This window comes from Hypomesus transpacificus, chromosome 22 (genome assembly GCF_021917145.1).
Source record: "Hypomesus transpacificus isolate Combined female chromosome 22, fHypTra1, whole genome shotgun sequence".
Classification (NCBI taxonomy): domain Eukaryota; kingdom Metazoa; phylum Chordata; class Actinopteri; order Osmeriformes; family Osmeridae; genus Hypomesus; species Hypomesus transpacificus.
Window position 1 is genome coordinate 6,185,256 of NC_061081.1, and position 26,194 is coordinate 6,211,449.

Genomic DNA, 26,194 nt, shown 5'->3' on the forward strand with positions numbered 1-26,194 from the left:
CCCTGTAGCAGAGGAAGAGCGACTGACAGGGGTGAAATTAAAATTGCATCCCTTGTCATTGCCTCATAATCCTCGTCTTTCCCTTTCTTTCTATCTCTCTCTCTCTCTTTCCCTCACTCTGTCCCATAAGTAGCATTTAATCCATCAAACAGAGGAACAATGAGTCGGAGATATGACAGCTTTAGAACCACCCCCCATGCCCCACCCCCCTGCTCTCACCCCCTGCTCTCACCCATCATATCAAAACTCAGTAGACAATCATACCCTCTTCCCTCCGTTTATTTTCCATCGTTTTTATTTATTCATTTCTTATTTCCGAGAAGCATGATCCAACCAGCGCTTAATTAAAATATATAATTCATGGCTGTATTGAATGTTCTGTTCTTTGTGGAGTCCAACTGGAAATTAGCATTTAAATTGGCAATACAAATCTGAATACAGGAAGGGGAGAGGAGAGGAGGAAAAGGAGAGGAGAGAAGGGGAGGAAAGGAAAGGAGGAGAGGAGGAAAGAGTGATAGGAGAGAAGAGAGGCATGACAGGTTCCAGAGACACTGCCAGCATCCATCCAGACTCTTCACACCACCTGTCACTCACAGGACCACACCACTCGTGTCCTGGACCATGTGTGTCCATAAGGCCCACGGTCAGTGCCTGGACCATGTGTGTCCATAAGGCCCACTGTCAGTGCCTGGACCATGTGTGTCCATAAGGCCCACTGTCAGTGCCTGGACCATGTATGTCCATAAGGCCCACGGTCAGTGCCTGGACCATGTGTGTCCCTCAGGCCCACTGTCAGTGCCTGGACCATGTGTGTCCATAAGGCCCACGGTCAGTGCCTGGACCATGTGTGTCCATAAGGCCCACGGTCAGTGCCTGGACCATGTGTGTCCCTCAGGCCCAGGGTCAGTGCCTGGACCATGTGTGTCCATAAGGCCCACGGTCAGTGCCTGGATCATGTGTGTCCCTCAGGCCCAGGCCTTTACTGGACCAAGAGCCACCCAGCCACATCAACTCTCTAGTTATCAACACTACAAAGCAGGAGATTTCACTCTAACAATATGCCAGTAGGCCGTCACACACACATGGTCATGGATATTCACACTAGTCTTCCCCAGTGAGGTCAGGGCAGAGGACAGGTTGCAGTTAATAAAGTTACAAGAGCAATATAGATGTTACTGCTTCCGTTGATCTCTCTTTCCTGTGTGTTGTCGTGTGTGTGTTTTGTGTGTACAGTGTTGGGATTATGTGTGGTGGAATGGTGTGTCTGCGTTGTCTGTGTGTGTGTGTGTGTTTGTGTGCACTAAGTTTGTGTGTGTGCTTGTATGTCTGTAAAAACAACGAGTCATGTGATGCGCTGTCCTTCTCTCCTCCCTAATGAAGGGATGTTTCCCAGGAGCCTTTGCAGCACCTCATTCTAATTCTCTCATCAATCCCAGTCATCTATGACCTCAGCACTGACAGACCATAATACTCTAGAATACATGGCATTTAGCGAGACATACTGGCTGGATGGACTTGACCTTTCCCCGTCACTGTGGCGATCGCAGCTTGCTAAACCCAATCACTACTTCTCTGCCTGAGGCTTATTAGCTACCTATATGCAACACACCACATGTTTCATGACACATGCTACAAACTACACACTACACACCATTGATCCACACGTCCCACACTAAACACTATGTGCTACACGCTTCACATTGAATGCCACACCCTGCATGCTACAGGCTAAAGTTACGTGAACTGAAAATGGTAATGGTGTTAGTGAGGAGAGGAGTCTGGGTTGGCTTGCGTGTTTTGTTCTGTGATTGCGTGTGTGTGTTGACTGTGAGCTAGCGTTTTGGTTAATGTTTCAGTGGAGCATCCTGGTAGGGGGGAGGGAGATTACTTTTTCAAGTGTGGATATTTGTGTGTGTGTGTGTTGCCATCTGGACCTCTTGTCCTCAGCTGCAGATTGGCTCCCACACAAACACACCTCTACCCTCCTCTCCTTCACCCCTGACCCTCACTAAGTGTATCAAACTAAGAGAAACATAGCAGGGGTGTATGTGTGTGTGAGGTAGGGCGTGGAGACTTCTGTGATGTGTGTGTGTGTGTGTTTGTAAGTGTGTGTGTGCGTGCCTTTGCATGTTATTAAATGAGTGTATGTTTCGCAAGGCAGGTTTCCCAAGTCAACACAGCTGACAGTCACACACACACGCACACACACACACACACACACTCTCACACACAAAGCAACAGGACATGACAGAGTAGGAGAAGACAGGGTCAGACACAGTAGGACTGGACCAGCCACACGCTGCATCTGAGGTGTGTACTGACAGACTATGGAGGACCGTTGTGCACAGGCCACCCATACTGTTTACACACACACATTCACACACCCAGACACACACTCCCACACCCAGACACACACACACACACACCCACACACACCCAGACACACACACACCCAGACACACACACATTCACACACCCAGACACACACACCCACACCCAGACACACACACACACACACCCACACACACACACACCCAGACACACACACACACCGCAGTATGCTCTACCTTGAGACTCCCTTGTGAATGGACTGACTGTCAGAGAGGAGGAGCCTCCTCTCCACAGAGATCAGCTATTAGTCTCATTGCTAATTTGATATGTGCCGTTTACACACACACACACACACGTACACATTTGTATGAAGTCTGGGAGTGCTGGGTGGCCATGAAGCTTGGCCTGGAAAACAGGCAGTGGTATTCAAGAACACACAAACACACAAACACACACACACACACACACACACAGACATTCCCACCGCCACATGCACACACACTCAACCAACAACTACCCCGTTGATAGTCTAACCTGGGTAAGCCGTTGGTAGCATCAGAAATAGAAACATATTTACAGACTGGTGCCTTACACCAGCCACCCAATCAGTCAGCCAGTCAGCCACATAATCAGCCACATAATCAGCCAGTCGTACTGCAAAGACAATCAGACACATTATCAGTGAGACAACCTGTCAGACAGTCAGTCAGCCAGTAAGCCAGTCTAATCTTAGGGTGTCATGTGTTTTGTGAGGACAGACAGAAGTTTGTTGCCGAGGAGCAGAACTGAGGTGAGGCGAGGAGAGGAGAGGTAAGGAGGGGAGGGGCAAGGAGGGGCGAGGAGGAGGCGAGGAGAGGAGAGGGGGGGCAAGGCAAAGCAAGGCAAAGCAAGGCAAAGCAAGGCAAAGCAAGGCAAGGCAAAGCAAGGCAAGGCAAGGCAAGGCAAGGCAAGGCAAGGCAAGGCAAGGCAAGGCAAGGCAAGGCAAAGCAAAGTAAGGCAAGGCAAGGAGAGGAGACAGCAATCTGGTCGCTGAATCAGCCCTGTGACCTAGGGCAAACTTCTGTCAGAAGGGCAAAGAGCTCACACACATACACACTCATTCACACAGACATGCAAGCATTGGCTGGCTGACGACAGCACTTTAAAATCTTCAAAGGAACTCTAGAACGCTGAGTTATCTTTCACTTCATTAGCCAATAAAGTGAGAGCGCTCAGCAAGAAGTCTGAGTGAAGCCCCTCCCCCCTATGGGCCGTAGCCTATTGGTTCTGGTTCTTTCTATTTGTCTGTTTGTGGCTGTTCAGTGATTAGTGTAAAGTATGTGTTGTGTTCAGTGTGTCAGGTTTATTGTGTGGCTGGTGTAGGGCGTTGTACGAGGGTTTGAGGTGTGTGCAGCTGGGTGTGCAGGTGGCTCTGGCAGTGTGTGTGTGTGTGTGGGGGGGGCTGGCCCAGAGGCTCAGTGTGGCACATCTCTCATCAGGGGCCTGTCACAACCATTAGGACAGTATTCCTAGCCCCCCCCCCCACCACCACCACCACCACACACACACACACACACACACACACACACACACACACACCCCCGTTCGCCCCTTCACTGCTTATCAGCCAGCCAATCCATTACTGGGATTGGGAGCTGGCTGCCACTACACCCCCCCCCCCCCCCCCTACCCCCAACACACACAACCTCTCCCCATCCCCCCACGGTTGGCTGTAAATGCAGTGGGAGATCTTCCATCAGGACTGGCTCAGCATAGGTCCTCTTGGCCCATGCTGCAAGAGGAAGTGCCAAAACATGAGAGGAGAGGAGGAGAGAGGAGAGGAGGAGAGAGGAGAGGAGAGGAGGAGAGAGGAGAGGAGAGAGGAGAGAAGAGGAGGAGAGAGGAGAGGAGAGGAGAGGAGAGGAGGAGAGAGGAGAGGAGAGGAGGAGAGAGGGGAGGAGAGAGGAGAGAGGGGAGGAGAGAGGAGACGAGGAAAGAGGAGAGGAGAGGAGGAGAGAGGAGAGGAGAAGAGAGGAGGAGGAGAGGAGGAAGAGGAAATGTCAAAGAGAGAGGAGCAGTGGAGCTGAAGCAGAATGTTTTTTCTAGCCTCGGGCCTCTCTCTGTCCCCCCCTTTTCCTCCTCTCTTTCCCTCTCGTCCATCCTCCCTTCCCCTCTCTCCGTCCTGCCCTGCTCCGGCTACTGTAGGGTTTATATAAGGCTGTTTGTGTAGTAACTGCTGACACCTCGTTAGGACATCTTACATAACATCCCTCACCCTCTGTTCTGTCTGCTGCCTACCAGCTGTCCTTCACAGAGAGGGAGGAGAGAGGGAGGGGGAGAGAGAGGGAGAGAGGGGTGGGGCGTCTCTAGATTTCCATATTCTCCGTTTCAGTTTCCACGCCCTGAGGAGGCAGACAGTCCCTCATTTCCCCTCTCCGCTGGTGTCTACCGTCAGACCAAGAGGAGTGGACGTCCTCCAAATCTACCTCTCAAGCGTGCACACACACTCACTCACACACACACACACACCTGCCCACAGATGTGACTTGGGACACATCGATCCCTCGTCTCCTATCTGTAGAGAGTCGGGCCCCTTGAAGGGAACAGCTGAGTGAACAGAGATGATACACATCTGCTCAGCCCCACACATGCAAACACACTCTCACTTCTGCACGCCAACCAACCCGACGAGAGGCGAGGGGAAGGGAGAGGGGAGGGGAGGAGAAGAGAGGGGGGTAAAGAGGAGATCGATGCGAGATGGTTGATTACCTCGCATGTCATCTCCAGATCTACCTGACTGGGCTGTCTGCTCAGCTGAGACCCTCCTTACATGGTCCTCACACAGGCCTGCACACACAGTCCACCTACACACACACACACACAGACACACTCCCAATCCCTGCCTCACGACAATCAGCATTCAGACGTATTGGAGAAGTTGAGTTCCTGGGGTTTCAAATGAGAGTATTGATCCCCAGCTGTCCTGCTGTCCTCCTCCTCAAAGTCATCTCCAGGTCCATCTGTCCTCCCACTCCTTCTCTTGGGCTGTGCTACCGAGGACGACATGACCCAGGCTCTCGCCTGTCACCTCACGTCTGCTCCAATCAGGGTCTGTCTAACGAAGGGGGGGTGGGGCTGTTCTATTCTAGGGACATCTGCCCTGCTGCCAGCTCGGCCAGGAATGTACTCGGGGACTACAGTTAAAATGGTCGACAGTCGCCCTTTTCTTGCAGCAAGCAATTGAGGACTACATCCAAGATGGCGGACATCGTTTCCGCTATTTCGTGGCCCATTGCCGGCGTCGGTCACCATCGTTTGTTTTCCTTGAATGCTTAATTTGCGTCCTGCCTCTCCCTCCCTCTCCCCCCTTCTCTCTCTCTCTCTGTTTCTCTCTCTCTCTCTCTCTCTCTCTCTCTCTCTCTCTCTCTCTCTCTCTCTCTCTCTCTCTCTCTGTTTCTCTCTCATAGTCTGGTGGTAAATGGTGCTCTAACAGAGCTGCTGGCTAATGGAGTTTATTTCCATGCTCCTCTTTGAGTATCCATTGACAAGGTGCCTTAGGCGTAGAAGAGAGGAGGTCGGCTCCTCTCCCCCTTTCCTCCTCCTTCCACTGCAGCTCTCTTCATGCTCCCCTAGTCTGCGTGTCTGGGTGGCAGGCAGCTTGTAAGATAATACATTTGGAGCTCCAGTGAGTTATTGATTGGGCTTCTCTCCAGAAGGGTAATTTTTTTAGGGTAGAAGATTAGAGAGAAGCGTTGCACATTCCAAGGTGAAGGGACTGTTTGCATTCTGATGGTTGTAAAGTGTCTCTGTTTAAGAGGAATGGAGGGATGGGGTAGAGGGCAGAGGAGGCGAAAGGAGACGGGAGGTCCACGTTTTGACTCCTAAGTGAGTCTACACTGCTCTATCCTCCCTCCTGACAAGGCCAGGCCAAACCAGACCAGACCAGGCCAAACCAGACCAGACCAGACCAGACCAGACCAGGCTAAACCAGATTATAATGTAATAGATTCAAATAGATTCTTATTTGGTCTGAGTTGCTTTTACCCTAGCCCTCATCAGATCACCTGATCACCGCTGTTCCATGCTGTTGTGCAATCACAGGGGTGTTGTTGATCTGTAATGGATTGCCCGAGGGGACATCGTCCGTCTAACTGTATCAGCACCAGGCGGTTGGAGAGGACACAGTCGGGACAGCCATCAATCAACCGGAAGAGGATGCATTATCTCATGCAGATGATAACATTTTTTTATAAGAGCCACACTGTACAAGTACATTATCACGCCTCATCAGACCTGCATCATTAATCACTTTGGCATCTATTAATGTGCGTGCATCAGAGATTGAGGATCTACATGGTGTGGGACTAACGGCAACAACATAAATGCCCTCGCAAGGTGACTCTACAGAACCTACAACAACAAAGTGTTCTGGAAAAGGAGTTCTAAATGAATGATTCAGATAGACCTTTTGGAGAACCCAACAGAGATCCCAAGGAATCCATAATGGGATATTAGAACCAATTTAGAACGTATAAGAAGTGGTAGAACCCACAGTAAGGAGTGGAAGCCAGCCTCCAGAGCACTGTCAGAGGGAGTTCTCCTGCCAAGGCCTTGATCGATGCTCCAACACACACAAAATCAGTGAGCTCTCTGCCAACAAAGCTAATACTGGGAACACAATCTCTTCTATACCTAGTCTCACACTATCTCTCCCTCTCTCCCGCTCCTCCACTTCTCTCTCATTCTCTCTCCTCACCCCAACACTCCGCCTCTCTCTTTCTTCTTCCTTCGAGCCACCTCGTTCTGTCCCTCTCTCTGGGAGAAAGCTCAATCTTTATCATAACAAATCAAGTTTCAGAGACATTGAAACACTTAGCAGGGCTTAATGGCTCTCCCAGCATCCTCTCTGTTCCCATGAACCCTGAAGTGGAGGGAATCCGACCACAACCATGACCCTGAGTCTGGGTCGAGGCTTGTGGGGTGCTTGTGGGAACGCACTTTATATGTAAACAGTGTCTCACTATTCTTAGCAGTGGTAGAAATAGCAGTAGCAGTAGTAGTGGTAGCAGCAGTCCTAGTATGATCATGTGCATATCGATGTGCGGAAGACCCAGGCAGTCGTTAGACCAAGAGTCTCGCCTCCTCTGACAGCAGGACCTGGTGCTCAGGGCAGATTGATCCTGGCTGCTCCAGGCTGCTGCCCCTCACTCTCAACATCTGCTCCCGACACACTCTGACTGCTCCGTCTGAGAGGCGATATCCTTCTTAGACAGGAAGCGCATCGCGGCAAACAGCTTTAATGGAGGCGGAGTTGACGGGAGAGGAAAGGAAGGAGAAAAGAGGACGAGAGGAGGCAGGCAGGCAGGGTGGTTTCATGGTGGGAGATTTGGGGGGGATGAAACAGGAAGTGACAGCCTTGTCTTGTGGTTGTGGATCTCCTGTGTCTGAGATGTGAGAAAGACTCCTTTGTGAAATCTCCAAGGAAGGTCTGCCCTGCCAAATGGGAGCCCAGATGGAGAGACCTGGGGTTGGACCGCTGTTGTGACGGAGAGAGACCCCCGACAGCTGAGACGTGCCCCCCTCCACTCACTGGTCTCCCCGGAGAAGGCACATGACAGTGTAACCGCCTCGATCCCACATGTTTCCGGCAAGTTCAAGACCAGTGCGGTCGCGTACCATTTGAACATGTTTTTTCCGATGTTTATAAACACTCACATTGGTTCTGTTGTTATGATGGACGGTTTGCTCTTGGTAAACACAGAGTGTAATGATGGTTGGATGTTCCTGACAGAACAATGGTAAACTGATACTCACATATGGAACAGTACACCAGTTTACTGCTAATATTTTTTTGAAATTTGGCCAATATTTGCTTTCCTTTGTTGACAGTGATGGCTTGAGAGAGACAGGAGAGGCATGGGAGGGAGGGTGGGGATGACGTACAGCAGAGGGCTCGGCCTGGAAATGAAGCCGGGCCGCTGCTGTAAGGCCTCAACCCATGTGAGACGCTCTCTACCTGGTGAACCACCAGGACGCCTCCACACCTGAATGCTCTTAACTCCCAGTCAATACCACACAACTGAGGAAGACCGGGGAGGGCAGGGCTGCAGGACATTGAAAAGGAGCAAAATGAAGGAGGGTGGACAAGGGAAGGGTAGAGTAGCAGGGCCGGTTAGCGGTGGGTAGAGGAGGATAGGCCAGGGCGAGAATAGACCAGGACAGGCTAGACCAGGACAGAATAGACCAGGACAGGGTACACCATGCCAGGGTAGACCAGGACAGGGTAGACCAGGACAGGGTAGACCAGGACAGGATAGACCAGGACAGGGTAGACCAGGACAGGGTAGACCAGGACAGGATAGACCAGGACAGGATAGACCAGGACAGGGTAGACCAGGACAGGGTAGACCAGGACAGGATAGACCAGGACAGGGTAGACCAGGACAGGATAGACCAGGACAGGGTAGACCAGGACAGGGTAGACCAGGACAGGATAGACCAGGACAGGGTAGACCAGGACAGGGTAGACAAGGACAAGGTAGACCAGGACAGGGTATACCAGGACAGGGTAGAGGAGGATAGGATAGACCAGGATAGGGAACAGGAGGGTAGGCCAGGAGGGCACACTACCAGGAGAGCTCTTAGAGAATGCAGGCTAAATACAGTGCCCTCCAAAAGTATTGGAACAGTGAGGCGAATTCCTTTATTTTTGCTGTAGACTGAAAACATTTGGGCTTGACATCAAATAATGAACGTGAGACCAGAGATCAACGTTTCAGCTTTTATTTCCAGGTATTTACATCAGGATCTGATGCACAACTAAGAAAATATCACATTTTGTTTGAATCCACCCATTTGTCATGTGATCAAAAGTATTGGAACAGATATACTTAAAACATATTTAAGTGAATAAGACTTAATATTTAGTTGCAAATCCTTTGCTTTCAATAACTGCAGCAAGTCTGTGACCCATTGACGTCACCAAACTTTTGCATTCTTCCTTTTTGATGCTTTCCCAGGCTTTCACTGCAGCCTCTTTCAGTTGTTGTTTGTTTTGTGGGGTTCCTCCCTTCAGTCTCCTCTTAAGCAGGTAAAATGCATGCTCTATAGGGTTTAAGTCTGGAGATTGACTTGGCCAGTCTAATACCTTCCATTTCTTGCCCCTGATGAACTCCTTTGTTGTTTTGGCAGTGTGTTTTGGGTCGTTATCTTGCTGCATGATGAAGGCTCTGCCAATCAGTTTGGTTGCATCTTTCCTTAAATTGGCAGACAAAATGTTTCTGTAGACTTCCGAGTTCATTTTGCTGCTGCCATCATGTGTTACATCCTCAATGAAGATTAATGAGCCCGTCCCAGAAGAAGCCATGCAAGCCCAAGCCATGACATTACCTCCACCGTGTTTCACAGATGAGCTTGTGTGTTTGGGATCATGAGCAGTTCCTTTCTTTCTCCAAACTTTAGCCTTTCCATCACTTTGGTAAAAGTTAATCTTTGTCTCATCAGTCCATAAAACTTTGTCCCAGAATTTTTGAGGTTCATCTCTGTACTTTTTGGCAAATTCCAGCCTGGCCTTCCTATTCTTCTTGCTAATGAGTGGTTTGCATCTTCTGGTGTAGCCCTTGTACTTTTGTTCATGAAGTCTTCTGCGAACAGTAGATAGTGATACCTTCACTCCTGCCATCTGGAGGTTGTTGCTGATCTCACTAACAGTTGTTTTAGGGTCTTTCTTTACAGCTCTCACAATGTTTCTGTCATCAACTGCTGATGTTTTCCTTGGTCTACCTGTTCGACGTCTGTTACTTAGTACACCAGTAGTTTTCTTCTTCTTCAGGACATTCCAAATGGTTGTACTGGCTATGGCCAATGTTTCTGCAATGGCTCTGATTGATTTTCCATCTTCTCTAAGACTCACAATTGCTTGTTTTTCACCCAAAGACAGCGCTCTGGTTTTCATGTTGTTTTCACCTCTGAATACAGTCTGCATAGACAAAACCTATCTTACCCAATCTGAACCTGAGTGTAGACATTCAGTGGTATTTATTGATTGAATAATGTATGTAATAGGACACACCTGGGCAACAAAACACACCTGTCAGTCACATGTTCCAATACTTTTGCTCACGTGACAAATGGGTGGGTTCGAACAAAAAGGTGATATTTTCTAATTTGTGCATCAGATCCTGATGTAAATACCTGGAAATAAAAGCTGAAACGTTGATCTCTGGTTTCACATTCATCGTTTGATGTCAAGCCCAAATGTTTTCAGTCTACAGCAAAAATAAAGGAATTGGCCTCACTGTTCCAATACTTTTGGAGGGCACTGTATGTCTCCATGTGGTCAGGGTGGTTCACAGGGGGAGGGAGCGGGCGGAGGCAGGGGGTGTGGAGACACAGGGAGACACAGGGAGACAGGGGGAGGTGGGGAGACACAGGGAGACAGAGGGGGAGACACAGGGAGACACAGGGAGACAGGGGGAGGTGGGGAGACACAGGGAGACACAGGGAGACAGGGGGAGACAGGGGGAGGTGGGGAGACACAGGGAGACAGAGGGGGAGACACAGGGAGACACAGGGAGACAGGGGGAGGTGGGGAGACACAGGGAGACACAGGGAGACAGGGGGAGACAGGGGGAGGTGGGGAGACACAGGGAGACAGAGGGGGAGACACAGGGAGACACAGGGAGACAGGGGGAGGTGGGGAGACACAGGGAGACACAGGGAGACACAGGGAGACAGGGGGAGACAGGGGGAGGTGGGGAGACACAGGGAGACAGAGGGGGAGACACAGGGAGACAGGGGGAGGTGGGGAGACACAGGGAGACAGGGGGAGGTGGGGAGACACAGGGAGACAGGGGGGGAGGTGGGGAGACACAGGGAGACAGGGGGGGAGGTGGGGAGACACAGGGAGACAGAGGGGGAGACACAGGGAGACAGGGGGAGGTGGGGAGACACAGGGAGACAGGGGGGGAGGTGGGGAGACACAGGGAGACAGGGGGGGAGGTGGGGAGACACAGGGAGACAGGGGGAGGTGGGGAGACACAGGGAGACAGGGGGAGGTGGGGAGACACAGGGAGACAGGGGGAGAGGTGGGGAGACAGAAAGGAGGGCAAGGGGGCCAGATCGGAAGTGCATAAGAGAGCCATGTTCAGTCAGAGACTTAAAGAAACAACATCGTCTGATTAAATGCACACATGCAATCACACACACACACACACACACATGCACGCACATCATTGCGATAGAAGGGAATGGTGAGGTAAGAGGCTGCTCCTCTGGGGTGAAACGCTGCTTTAACTAGATTTATACTACAAAGCTGTTGGGATTAGAGCGATGGCAGCCTTCCATTAGGAGGGGGAGAGAGGGAACACAGGGAATAAAGAGAAAGGGAGAGAGAGAACAGAGAGAAAGCAGAGAAACAGAAATAAAGAGAGAGGAAGGGAAGGGAGGAAAACGGAGAGAGACAGAGAGAGAAAGAGACAGAGTGAGAGAAGAGAGAAAACAGAGAGAGATGGAGCAGAGGGGAAAAAACAGAGAGAGGACCGAGAACAGAGAACGAGGGTGCAGAGAGAGGAGGCTTAGAGAGAGAGAGAGGGCAAACACAGAGCAGCCGAAGAGAGAAAAAGGGAAATAGAATGCGGGAAAGAGAGAGAGAGGGGGAGAAAGAGAGGGAGAGGGGGGAGAGAAAGAAAGGGAGATAGAGGCGAAAAGACAGGAATAGAGAGAGAGTGCCCTAAAGAAGGGAGAAAGAGTGAGAAAGGGAGGGCAAGAGTGAGCTGGCGAGACAGAGGTGGGGGGTCCAGTGATCTGGAACAATACCAAGGAGGGATTAGACAGACAAGGCCTGCGAAGGAAGCAGTTTGGCCAAACCAATTAAGGCTCAACACCACCACAGTCCACAGAGCTCAGCTGAATTTACATAGTAACATTTAGTACGGGGGAGGGGGGGGGGGGGTCGTGGCTCAGTAAGGGCCGGGTGGGTTGTCTTAGCTGGGGCTAGTGGTGTGATGGTAGGGGGTGTGGCTCTCTCTTCTCTGGTGGGATTGTGGGCAAGCCTAATGAGTAGAGGGCCAAGGCCGCATTAATAAACATTATGCTGAAACACGACTTCACTTCTTTTGCCCGTTCCACCTCATGTCTCACAGACGGGGCTGGTCTTCTGCAGGGCTGCTCTGTCTACAGGGCTGCTCCACCGGCAGGGCTAACAGGGCTGCTCTGTCTACAGGGCTGGTCCACCGGCAGGACTAACAGGGCTGGTGTTGTGTAGGGCTGCTCTGTCTACAGGGCTGCTCCACCGGCAGGACTAACAGGGCTGGTAGGCTAACAGAAAGGTCCAACATGAAACCACACCTAAAACCACCAAATGAGAAGTCTGTGTGTGTGTGTGTGTCTGTGTGTGTGTGTGTGTGTGTGTGTGTGAGAGAGAGAGAGAGAGAGAGAGAGAGAGAGAGAGAGAGAGAGAGAGAGAGAGAGAGAGAGAGAGAGAGAGAGAGAGAGAGAGAGCAAGGAATAACCAGGAAAAGAAGAAACAAAATACAGAACGCTTCATGTGTGACCACGGTGTCAGATCTAAGAAGAACATTTCCACTCTGCTAGGAGACAGAACTCTCCGGAAGGTGGACGGCTTAAATGTTAAATATCTCCATGCTTGGGAGATCTGATGGTTTTTGCTCTGTAGTGCTCAGCTTGTCCACCCGTCCACACCCAGAGCCAGACATCTCTCACACAGACTAAACTCCTTCCCTGCAGTTAGTACTTAACCCTGGCGAGTACTGTCAAACTAAGCCTTGTTTGATGAAAATCATGTGAACTGGTGTGTGGTTGAAGTCTCAATATTAATACAATTGGATCATGATGAATCTTCAAGTGGTGTACATCCTATAAAGAAAATCTATGACTGCTCAGATGTCTTCACCTCGGTTGAGATCTCTTGAGCTTCACATCAATACAGTGGTGCTCTAATCTGCAAGCAGCAAACCTTCTCTCTGTGAGGCGGCGATTGTGGGGGCACGCTTTGATGTCGGTGGTTTGGATTCTACCAGTCTCTTTAGGATGAAAGAACACAGAGACACTGTGTACCAGGTGCACTCTTTATCTGCTCATCGAGCACCTAGCTCGCTTTGCGATGAATTCATTTAGACTGAGCTTTTATCAAAAGAGACGGACATGAGGGTTTCGGAATTATTGGTGGCGGTGGGGAGGGAGGGACTGGGGGAAGGGGGGAGGGAGGGAGGAGTGCCACCCTCTACCCAGGCTGCCCAGCTCTCCTCTCAGTCCCTAGCCTCCCCCTAGTCCCCAGCCTCCCCCTAGTCCCTAGCCTCCCCCTAGTCCCTAGCCTCCCCCTAGTCCCTAGCCTCCCAGCTCCCAGTCAGCCCTCAGCACCAGATGTGGTTTTAGGGAAAATGTGTTTTCAATCACTGTCCCTCCAGGAGAGATATCGTAACTTCAGAATGATCTCTCTCTCTTTTTCCTCCCACCACCCATTTAACTGCTATATAGTCATGCTGTCTGTCAGTAGAGATGGAGTAGTACTCCATCTCCCAGGGATCCTACGCTGGCCTGATGGAGGGGTTACTGTACCCAATGCTTCTGTTGGTTGTCCCATCTGCTTGATGAAATCATGAAATGTGTAGAAGACCAGGGCGTGGAGCGGGAGAGGAGAGGAGACTGCTCTCATTGCTACGTTGTGGCCAAATCAACCAACATATCACTGAGAGAGAGAGAGAGAGAGAGAGAGAGAGAGAGAGAGAGAGAGAGAGAGAGAGAGAGAGAGAGAGAGAGAGAGAGAGAGAGAGAGAAAGCAGACTGAAAAAGACGACTCAGGTTGTTGTTCTTTTCTGTCTGTTGAAGCATGGAAGCAATGTTCTATTCTACTGCTGAAGAGGTGTCTGCTGGGAAATAATGACCCTCTTCAACACAGAGACCTTGATCAGCAGAGACACGCTCACACACAGACACACACACACAGAATCATACTCTCACTCACACGCGTGGACAAAGGCACACATGCAATACTTAAACACGACCCTCCAAAACCCAAACACAATCTCTCACAGAGATACACACACACGCACGCACACACAAACTCCTGCATGGAAACGCACACACACATTCATACATACCTCAGCTGGCAGATTGGAGACACAATCTCTCCATGGTCACGGTGCATCTCCAGTCATTCTTCTCCCAGTCAGACCTCTGTCTCTTCCACACACCAGGCTGGTACTCACTCCTCACACGACCTGCAGCCCCATCTGTCTCACTGCACACCTGTCGCACTGCCCACTGTCTCACAACACGGCTCTCACTACACACCTGTCTCACTGCCCACTGTCTCACAACACGGCTCTCACTACTCACCTGTCTCACTGCCCACTGTCTCACAACACGGCTCTCATTACACACCTGTCTCACTGCCCACTGTCTCACAACACGGCTCTCACTACACACCTGTCTCACTGCCCACTGTAGCGTGGTTTGCACGGTTAAGATTAGCAATACTTAATTTATAATAAAGTATACAGTTCTTGGGGGCACCACCTCTGATTTATTTAAGGGACAGAGGAAACCTTATTGAATAATAGCACTCGTAATAATCAGTCTAATCTTAAGTAGCGAATTCCATGAAAGTAGAGCAGATCAGATAACGTGAGGGATAACGCGAGTATTATAAACAATGATTTATTTAAGAAAATGTAATTATGATGAACAAATACCAAAGACGTTATAGGCTAGTTGAGAGTGAGTTGAGTTAAACAGTATACAGTAGGTCCTAAACTATGATGAGAGCGGAATACTAGATGGTGGGTTGAGAGCGCGTGGGGAGGGGAAGAGAGAGAGATAGGCTTCAGGAGAACAATGGAGGGAGTCTATGTTAACTAATCCTGACGAAAGTTAGGTTGAATCATTTGCAAACTAAAAATCAAACGTAACAAATTAAATCACAATATGCCAATGTTCACAAGTAAGAAATGTAGCAATATCGCAGTTACTGTTGTCAGTTTGAAGAAGAAGAATCAAAGTTCCGTTCGTCGTTGTCAAACGGTTAGAGCAAAGGAATCTTTCGTTAAAGTTCCTGGTGGTCCAGTGAGTTGCTGATTGAGAAGGATAGGTCAGATGTGTCGCGAACATATCCGGTGAATCCTTGCGAAAAAGCAAGGTTTGCTTGTGCGTCAGGGTTTTATAATCCTTGTGAAAGGGGGGGTATCCTTTTGAAGGTGAACTCTTTGATTGGTCAGTTACTCCCACCTGGGCGTCCATCCTGAGATTGACGTATGGGTGTGAAGTAGTTGATAACTTTTCAGAGTTCAGCTATTTCAAATGTCCATGTATTTCTAATACTTCAACATATAACAATACAACATTAATAAATGGTTTAGTTTGTAGATTAAAATCATTTTGATATCAAGATTAACTGATTTATCATAACAGGAAAGGAAATTACATTAAAACATCAAATTATATTAACACAGCATAAAAGGGAAAGCATACATTATAACACATCAACTACCGTCATTGAAATAGTGTCCATAAGTCATGTAGTCCTTGAGCATATGTTTGTAAATCCAGAAAAGTTAGTCTTTCCTTAAACTCCTTTGTCTGCATACTGTAAGGCCATTTTGGTCTACCTTCTGACCCCATGCTGGGCCAGAAGCTTTGAAGGTCCTGCTCTGGAGATAAGGACAAAGGGGGAAACCCCCTTTCTCCTTGTCGGGGGTAGGGGAAAGGTGTGAGGGTACGTGGTTTGTCTGTTGGCTCTGCTACACCACTGTCTCACAACACGGCTCTCACTACACACCTGTCTCACTGCCCACTGTCTCACAACACGGCTCTCACTACACACCTGTCTCACTGCCCACTGTCTCTCTCACAACACGGCTCTCACTATACACCTGTCTCACTGCCATCTGTCTCTCTCACAACACGGCTCTCACTACACACTTGTCTGACTTCACACCTGTCTCACTTCACACCTGTTTCACTACCACCTGCCTTACTACATATCTGTTTCAATGCACACCTGTCTCACAATACACACATGACACTGCACACCTGTCTCACTATTCACCTGTCTCACTACCTTCTGTCTCACGACCCACGTCTCACTACACACCTGTCTGACTGCACACCTGTTTCACAATACACCTGCCTCTCTGCCATCTGTCTTACTGCAAACATGTGCAGCTGCCCAGCCTGGTCTCCAGCCTGCCTAGCAGCTAAGAATATCTCATCTGGGTGCTTTGTGTTTCATTGAGGATAAAATGGCAGTGTTGAGGCCTGATTAAACCCTTTCATCTGCCAGGGTTGGGAGTGTTCCCGCCCTCCCGGGCCAGTCCTCAGAACAAGGCCTTGTTATCCAGATCACAGGAGCACGGCTCCCCCTTTGACGACACCAGATTATCTAAAGCGCTCCCTGTCAAACAGCAGGGCTACCTGTCGACGTGTTTACATGTTACCGCTAACCGCCGGGACCCTGTCGCGTGGGCGCGACCGCGCGAACGGACACGCGCAAGACCGCAAGCCACAAACGTGCCCACGTCAATGCGTCACACCCACGAGTTTACAGGTAATGCACGCACACACACACACACAGTTGCGCGCACACACACCCACCCACACGCAGCACACACACCCCAGAGGGCGTTCAACCCTATCAGGTTCAGTCTTCCTTTAATAAACTCCAGAGTGACCTTTAGCTCTGTTCCCGTGGCCCTGCTCTAAGCACTGATCCCAGAGCAGCTGGAAATCCCAGTCCCTCAGGGCACATGGGCAGGCTCGCTCACACGACGGGTCTCAGGTCGGCTCCGGCAGCTGTAAAGAAGAGCCCTGTAAGTGTGTCTTCTAAGGCGCTTGTCACGTCTCTAAGTGTTACTTACACTCTGGCGGAATAATGTATCACCTCCCTGCCTCCCCTGCCCACCACACTGACGAGGCTGCAGGCAGGAGACGGAGAGGTTGTAATACAATCTGTCTCACACCTTCACTCTCTCCTCAACCCCTCCTCACCTCCCCCACTCGCCTTCCTTCCTTCCTTCCTCCCCTCTCATCAAACCGCCGCTCAACTTCACTGGAAGTCTCTTAACGTTTCGAGCTGTCCGCGCGGTTCTAACACACAGTCATGCACACACACACACACACACACCAACAGACACACCCACCCACACAGGAGGAGGAGAGGTAACATGAAGCAGCCGGTCACCAGAGGGGTCCATCAAATGGAAGAAGGCTGCAGTCAGCCCCTCCCTTGGAACTCTGGACCAGAATCTGCTACTCCCTTACTCTACCCCCCCCCCCCCCCCTCCCCCCACCCCGCTACTGCCCGCCCTCCCATGGGGACGCTGGACCAGAACCGGTTCACCTCAGGGAGTCCCCGCCTGCTTTGCCGCTTGTTTTCTCTGACCTAGTATGTGGGATCACATGTTGGCTGTTTCATCCGCTGCCTGCATCCCAGAGAAAAGGGGGCAGGAGAGAGGGGGAGGGGAGGAGGAGTGGAGGAAGAGCAAGAGAGAGGGAGGGAGGGAAGGAGGAGGGAGCAGGGAGGAGGGAGAGGCCAGGGATCAATGGGAGGTCTGTCCTACACTGATGTGTCGGCATTTCCTCTGCCTCACACAATAAGGCCCTCTGAAGGAGAGAGGTGGAGAGAGGGAAGATGAGAAAAAGAGAGGGAGGGCGAGCCGCGCAGGGAGGGGGCAGGGGAGATGGGGGGGGGGCGGGGGGGGAGCGGGGAAGACAGAAAGCGAGATAAAGAGAGCGATAAGGGGAAAGAGAGAGAGAGCAGCTGTGGAGGCTCCTCTCCAGAGCATCTCGACCCTTTTCCTCAGTCCTCCGATCATTCAGACTCCGCCTGACAGGAACGAGCGGAAGACAAGCCTGCCAAAATAGCTCCAGTGATGCCTCATCAGTAATGCAGTGCACTGAAGGTTTTCACAGTTTGATTATTCATCCAGCCACTGTACTGTAATGAGGTGGGAGGTTAAGACTAACTCACACACTGGAGTGGGATGTCTGGAGACCTGGAGCTCCAAGGGACACACACTTGTTACCATGCCAACAATTGGGTGTACCTGTGGCTTTAACCCTAACCACAAACCAGTCTATGACCCTAACCCTTGCCACTGAGTTGAATGAAGTCTAGTTACTGATGGCTTGTATGGTACGCTGTTGTACATCCATGTAATATAACATAGTGAAGACTGGGTTGTTTATTTACTGTGGCAGGTATAGATATGGCTGGGACCATTTACAAAAATATTGTCTTTCGCTCTCTCGCACTCTCTTTTGGTCATGTTTTTCCCTCTCCCTATCTCTGCTTACATCCCCTCTTATTCCGTCCATCAGCCTTGCCTCTCTCCATCCTCCTCCCTCCCCTCCCTCCCTCCCTCTCTCTCCATTCTCTTTCCTCCACTCCCCACCTCCCTCCCTCTCACTCCATCCATCTCTCCCTCTCTTCCTCCTTGGTGTCAGGTTCCTCCCCCCCTGCCCCCTCCCACCCTCAGCAACAGTCATACTGACAGAGGAGTACAGTATCGACCGCAGAGGAGAGAGGGGGGAGAGATGGGAGACAGACTCAGGGAGGAGAGAGAAGGAATCAGGGAGGAGAGAGAAGTTAGCTCCTTCCCCCAGCCTGCCCCACCCCTCCTCCTCGTGTCCTCTTCCTACACTCCTCCTCCTCCCGGTCTCTTTGTCCACCCCCCACACCACATCATCACTATGGAAATACGACAACATCTACTCATCTAAACATATATATCCTCTCCTGTCCTCTCGCTAATAGACCGTTTGGCAAGGTGTATGTTTCCTTTCCCCTCGCCCCCTCCCCTCCCCTCGCCCTTTCCCCAACCCTCCCCTCTCTTCTCGTCTCATCGCTTCTCCTCCACTCTCCCTGGTCCCTCCCCTCCCCTCATCTCCCCCTCTTTTCCCCTCCAATCTCCCCCTCTTTCTCCTCTCCTCTTCTCCTCTCTTCTCCTCTCCTCTTTCGTCCATCTCTCTCCTCTCTCTTTCTCCCCCTCTCCTCCCCTCCCAAAGATGACTCACAGAAGTCCACACCACTCTCCTCTAGCTCTAATTGCAATCAATTAGGAAACTTCAGAAGGCTGAAATACGAGCCTTGACGTGGGGCATCCGCCGAGGTGCGTTTGATTAGAATCAATAGCCATCCCCGAGAGGAGCCACTTTAGACACACCGCTGACCTTGCAAGGGTAATAGCACCAGCAAATAATAAACAGCATGGAGAGGAGCGAGGGAACAGGAGAGGGAAGGGAGGGAGAGTGGTGGGGGTAGACAGGCAGAGATGGAGAGAAGAAGAGCAAAGAGTTTGAATGGTAGGCTGGAATGGCCTCGGGGAGGGGTGAGGAGAAGGGGAGGGCGAAAAGGAGGGGAGGGGAGGAAGATGTAGAAAGAGAATGAGATAACAGATTAATAGAGAGACACAGAGACAAAGAGAACATGCAACAATAGCAGCCAGTCTCCTCCACAACCCCCTGATCCTGCACACCATTTACATTCCTGTCTTTTGTCATTACCACACTGGACTGGCCTGCCCCCCTGCCTGCCACACACACACCCACCCACACACACACACACACACACACAAGTAAACACACCTACACACAGAGAAAAGCAAGCACACACAGACACACACACACACACACACAAGAACACACACACACACCCAGCCCTCCCTGAGAGATTCTGAAAGCCCTCTAAATCCCCCCAGACCACTGTGTCAGGGTGACCGGTGGCGGGGGACAAGGTAAACAAGTAAACAAGACGGTGGAATAGTAAACAGCTTGTCTCTACACATCTAGCTCTGTGTCAACAACACAGACCTCATTCTGCCATGGTTCACTTTGCGCTGCAAGATGCAGAGACAGGTACAGGCGGTGGGTTAGGTAAGTGTCTAGGAGATGTTGCTATGACTATCACTCTCTTCTGACTTTGAAAGTCTACTGACTAACTCCAGTAGGAATGAATTGAATGACTTGCACTATGACTGTTAAGCAATGCTAAATAACAGACCCGTATCTGATGAAGGACCCCATATTTAAGTAGCCTAAAAACAGATCTGAATGACATGTGAGCGTCAAGTCAGACTCGGGCCACTTTGGCCTGCAATGCCAACCGTTAACTTTCCACCTCTGACTTTCTACAAGTCACTATGACTCAACTTCTCCATAGACTATGACTGTCTTTTGTGCTACTGCCATACTAAGTCCAATCTAAAATAAACATCTGTGTGTGAGTGTGTGTGGGGGGGGGGCGGTCTGAAGGTGGCCTGGCGACAGAACTCCCAGTCCACCCAAACACATAGGCTCGGGTTGCATCACAGGCACTGCAGACAGACTGACAGCGCCACAGGCGGCGTGGGTCTGCTCGCTCTGTTGATACGGCGGCGAGCGGCGTGAACAAAGCGCTGAGGCCGTTAGTCATGCCAGGCTGAGCGCTCTAACTCAGTTAGCTAACACTGCCAGGACAGGCTAACAGGATGGATTACAGACAGGGGGTGGTGGGGGGGGGGGTAGGGGGGAGAGGGGGGCCTGGGGGTCTGGGGGTTAAGGCTGGGGCTGAGTGATGCTAGTCTTGGGGCTAGGCTAGCGGTGTGTGTGTGGTATGGAGGGATGTTGTTGATTTCATGGCTCACCATAAAGCAGTGAACCCAGATGGGGGGGGGGGGGTTGGGGATGGTGGGGGGGTCAAGCAACCTCTCTGACATACAGAAATGTGCATCAACTGCTGGGAATGAGGCTGAGGCTGGGGGCGAGGCTGGGAGTGAGGTTGGTACTCGGATTAAGACTAGATCTGAGGACTTGCCATTGCTTTAGCTTTTCATCCTATAAACCGAAGAGTCTGAGTAATCTGTGTGAAGAAAGTTTGTACTTGAAACAAGCCCTCGTGAAACATTCTGGAAGTGCCTAAAAGCACCTGAACTTCCCACTGAAACTGGAGAGGTGTGTGTGTGTGAGTGGACTGTGTCTGGAATGTGTGTGTGTGGGTGGAATGCGTTTGGAATGTGTGTGTGTGGGACATTCACTGTCAGACATCCGAAACTTCATACCCTGGTGACGACCTTTCAGCACCGGACGAATAGGCCTGGCAACGACATGGCAACGACGCGGCCTCCCGGTGACAGTGCTGACACGCTGACATCAGCGCACAGCGTGTCTGTGACATCACCAAGGAGGCCACCCACCCTGCCTGCCTGCCACCCCCCCCCCCCCCCCCCTCCCAAAAGCCACGTCAAGCCCCGTTCCCAATTCCCAGCTAACATCTGACCTCAGTCTTTGTCCTGTCAATTAGAACACTCTTTTGAACATTATCCTCGTAGGTCGGTAGGTACACAGCAGCCCCATCCATCCTGAACTGGGATTTCTATCCCGAGGGTCCACAGAGCAATCAACTAAGACTGGATCCCACCAGACCAAGGGAGAGCATTGCTGAGGAGGACTACAGTATGAGCAGGTGTGATTCGACTCTGATTCGGCATTATAATAGCTCCTGCTATAGAGGCTTCATATGGAACTCATTCTCACCACCTGGTCTGTGTAGGACCCTGACACACACACACACACACACATGCATGCAGACAGACTGACATACAGACAGGTGAGGTCATTACATGGCTGTAACAGGCTAACACTCTAACCGATCAACATGCAATGCACATCAGAATGTTAGCTCAACCATTAAACGCCTGTTACCCCGACAACGATGTCTAAATAAAGTGGTCTTGTCCTAGTAGCATGAAGGGAACAATCATAGAACAGCCTCATTGACCTCCATGTGTCTTTGTGGGTAATATGCACCATGTTTACAGAGAGGAAAATAAAAAGAGGAAGATCAAGAAGAGACAGGAAGGAGAAATTATTATCAAGACAATCAACACCCCCCCGCCCCCCTCCCCTCCATCGCAGCAACCCCAACCTCCACCATGGTGAGAGGAGCTATATTGTTCTGCTCTGTTTCCGGGCCTCCTCTGGGAGAGCAGACTCCATTATTAGAGGTCCAGCCTCCTTTGGAGAGGCAGGTTCTATTACGTATTAGAGCCTTAGCCTCGGATGTGATTGGGTTTTAGCACCACAGTTGGTGCTGCGCTCCAGGACGGTGCAACTCCTCCACTCAAACAGCTCAGCCCCAGAAAGAGTAGAAGACTTGATTATTAGAGGCTCTGCATCATTTAGGGAAGCGGACTCTACTATTCGAGGTCCAGCTTTTTGTGGAGGCTCCCTGTACTCTGCCGAACACAGTCACTGAGTTCATACACTAAGCTGTTAATCCATCCCACAACTGTCATATGGCATCAAATGGAATAATCCAGACTGTGCTTGGTCCTACACAGCCCGGGGCAGTGGTGCGTGTGTGGGTGAGATCTCTGTGTTGTCGAGGCATTGCAGGCCCATGTGAGTCCAGCACACGATTCAAAGCTCTCTCTCCATGCTCCCATGCAGCAAGGGTTACTTTGTGTGTATGTGCGTGTGTGTACGTGTGTGTATGCATGTGTCTACTTGCGTGTGCATTCCCAGCCAGAATGACAATAAGTAATGATGTTTACAAGGGTCCCTGATGTCACCGAGGTGTCAGTCACGGAGGCCACGAGGTCACAAGCGCTAACGGGTCTCACACACACCATCTCACAGAACACACACACGCACACCATCACACAGAACAAACAAACATGGCTTTCATCAGCTTATGTGAAACGTTAAACCCTCTAATTCAGCTATTATGGTGAGAAGGACCTCTTCCCATCCAGACCCCCAATGATCCTCTCTTCTCTAATCATCTCCAGAGGTGCCTCTCTGTTTGGGGATCGTTATGACAGCTACAAAACACCAGGGCCTGATCACTTTGGCAACTAGTCAGAGGTTGAGATTGGATTTTTACATCCTGGCCGTGGTGAAGTGTGGAAATAAGGCTGTCTAATGATTTAATACTCATGAAAGGCCATGCATGTTAATTAATCCAAGAGCTGGATGATGATCATTTCAGTTCAGCCTGAGAGGAAGGAGGGGAGGGGATGAGAGGGGGCGGGGGTGGAGGAGTGCTCATAAAAGTGGCTTACACGTTAGGGCTCCTACCTCAAGGACACCAGGAGTCTAGACTGCATGTGTTCAGTTACTCTGCAACAGTCTAGATTGGCATCAGTCACTCCACAGTGACAGCCAGTTCTAATCTACAGAACAGAGAGAGAGACAGTTGTAGTCCAGTTTCAGTCTAGGATGGAAAGAGGCAGCCAGTTATAGTGCAGTTCTGGTCTAGGATGGAGAGAGGCAGCCAGGTCCATCTGTCTTCTGAAAGGGACCAGCTCACGCCAGGGAGAGGAGACTGAGCCAAAGTAGGGTTTGGATCGCACTGCGATGTGGCGTGTGTGTTTGGGTGTGTGTATTTGTGTTGTACAGCATAGACAGCAGGGTAGCCACACTCATTAGAGGTGTAAGCTCTCACTGCAGGTTGGAAGTGTGTGTATGTGAGAGAAAGAGAGAGAAAGAGAGAGAGAGACAGTGCATGCGTGCATGTGTGTGCGTGTGTGTGTGTGTGTGTGTGTGTGTGTGTGTGTGTGTGTGCGTGTGCATGCAGAGCCACCAGACAGATAAAGCAGCTGTGATGTATGTGGACTTAAGTTGGGCTGAAGGTGTGGAGGATAGGGAGAACAAAGGATGAGGAAAACAGAAGGAAGAGAGGAAATACTGTCACAGCTACTTCCTCATTATTGACCTCTTCTCATTCCCTCGATCTCTCTCCCTCTCTTTCCCCCATCTTTCTTGCTCCCTCGCTTGGTCTTGTGCTTCCTAGCTCTCTCTTCCTCGATCTCCGTCCCTTCTGACCTCTTCATTTCCTCCCTCCCTCTATCTCTATCTCTCTCCCGATTTGTCTCAGTCTCTTCCACTATTTCTCTTACCTCCTCTCTATCTCTCTCCCCCTACTTCCTTCCTTCCCTCTCTCTCCGCACACCTCTCTCCTCCCTCCCTCCCTCCCTCCCTCCCTCCCTCCCCTCCCTCCCTCCCTCCCTCCCGCCCTCCCTCCCTCCCTCCCTCCCTCCCTCCCTCCCTCCCTCCCTCCCTCCCTCCCTCCCTCCCTCCCTCCCTTATCTCCAGCAGTGGGCAGCTCCAACCAGGTGCAGTGAAGGGGCCTCAGAGGAGACCTGGAGCAGATAAAGGAACACGGCCAAGCTCAGCTCGACTGGCCTCTCATTACGGCACCCATGAGGGAGCCGACTCTCATTGTGGAGACAGAGATAAGCGAGGGAGGGAGAGAGCGACCGAGAGAGAGAGAGAGAGAGAGAGAGAGAGAGAGAGAGAGAGAGAGAGAGAGAAAGAGAGAGAGAGAGAAAGAGAAAGAGAAAGAGAGAGAACGAGATAGATAGAAGGCTAGCCCAGGTTGTGAACCTGTGTTTAGGATCAGGGGACCGTATCACCATTATGATAATAACACAGCTCGGTAAAAGTCTCCCCCAGCTTTCTATCTTGCCAGCCTGTCAGCTGGGGGTGTGAGTTACAGCTGCTTCATCCTGCCTGCTCATCTCTCATATTTCCTGCAGCCATTAACTACTGTCCCTCCATTGCCCAAATCCAAGCTACCTACAGGATGGTTCTATTTTCTGATCTGATTAAGAACGACTGCTCTATCTATTACTCTAATCTACACCAGGTCTAAACTAGACTAGGGCTAAAAGCAGACCAGGGTTTATCAGACCAGCACTGACCAGACCACAGCTAACCATATCAGGTCTAACCAGATCAGGTTTAAACTATACTGCACCAGGACTTAACTGGACCATGGCAACCAACATCATCCTCTGTTGACTCAGTCTGTTGACTGGAGTGTCTGAAACCAGCTTCCAGCCTGGTAAATACAGTCACAGCCTGTATCATTGGCAGACTCATATTTCTTCTCAATCGAAAATGTCATTTTATGGAGAAAAAAAAGGTTACTTTGTCACGTTCCTTTTAGTGGGCAATTATAACAAATTGCTCCTCAGCTTGTTGAAATGTCTTTGTGTGATAACTTCCATCTGGTCGCAGCATTCTCACCATTCCCCTTGGTTAAAATAACAAGTACCTCATAAGCTGGATATCTTACTGTGTCTGTAATGTGTGTGTACTGTCAAAATGTGAACGCCTGAATATGGACATGCCACCTCTCTCTAGATGACAATACTATCAATTCCACCATGGTACAGTATCACACAATGTGTTGGGCAGACGCCTCCTGCTTGCCAAGCTAGCAAAGGGTTCATCTCAGTGTGTTAGCGCGGAGCCTGCAGCTTGCCAGCTGGGGGTGAGTCCATGTAAACATCGCTATGTGCCCCCTGAGGGCCGGATTGAATTAAGGCTTAAAGAAAACAATCTTATCATGAGAATGAGGATTACCGCTGCTCACCGCTGCAGGCTTGAGAGGGAGGTGGGGGTTAGGGGGTAGGGGTGGGGGGCGGTGGGGTGCTGTGCGGGGGGGGAAGCTCGGCTGTTAATCACACCTGACCACAGGTAGCCTCTGGAGGCGATCACTGCCCTACACAAGCCTCTGCACCCAGAACAGCCTCCCCTCCACAGCCTCCCCTCCACAGCCTCCCCTCCACAGCCTCCCTTCCACAGCCTCCCCTCCACAGCCTCCCCTCCACAGCCTCCCCTCCACAGCCTCCCCTCCACAGCCTCCCCTCCACAGCCTCCCTTCCACAGCCTCCCCTCCACAGCCTCCCCTCCACAGCCTCCCTTCCACAGCCTCCCCTCCACAGCCTCCCCTCCACAGCCTCCCCTCCACAGCCTCCACCCATAGATCTCACACTCGTCTACACAGACCAACACACAGAGGTTTTACCCAGGGAGAATTCTCTGAATATGAATCTGAAAATGCCTGATGCATGTCCTGAACAAATCTATTGAAGAGATCCCA

At 50.8% G+C, this 26,194-nt stretch overlaps 1 protein-coding gene across 1 annotated transcript in view; it reads right to left on the reverse strand.

Annotated features, from left to right (window-relative positions):
• The window catches only part of cntfr (ciliary neurotrophic factor receptor), a 46,950-nt gene that overhangs the window by 15,027 nt on the left and 5,729 nt on the right, over window positions 1-26,194 (reverse strand). The window lies entirely within an intron of this gene.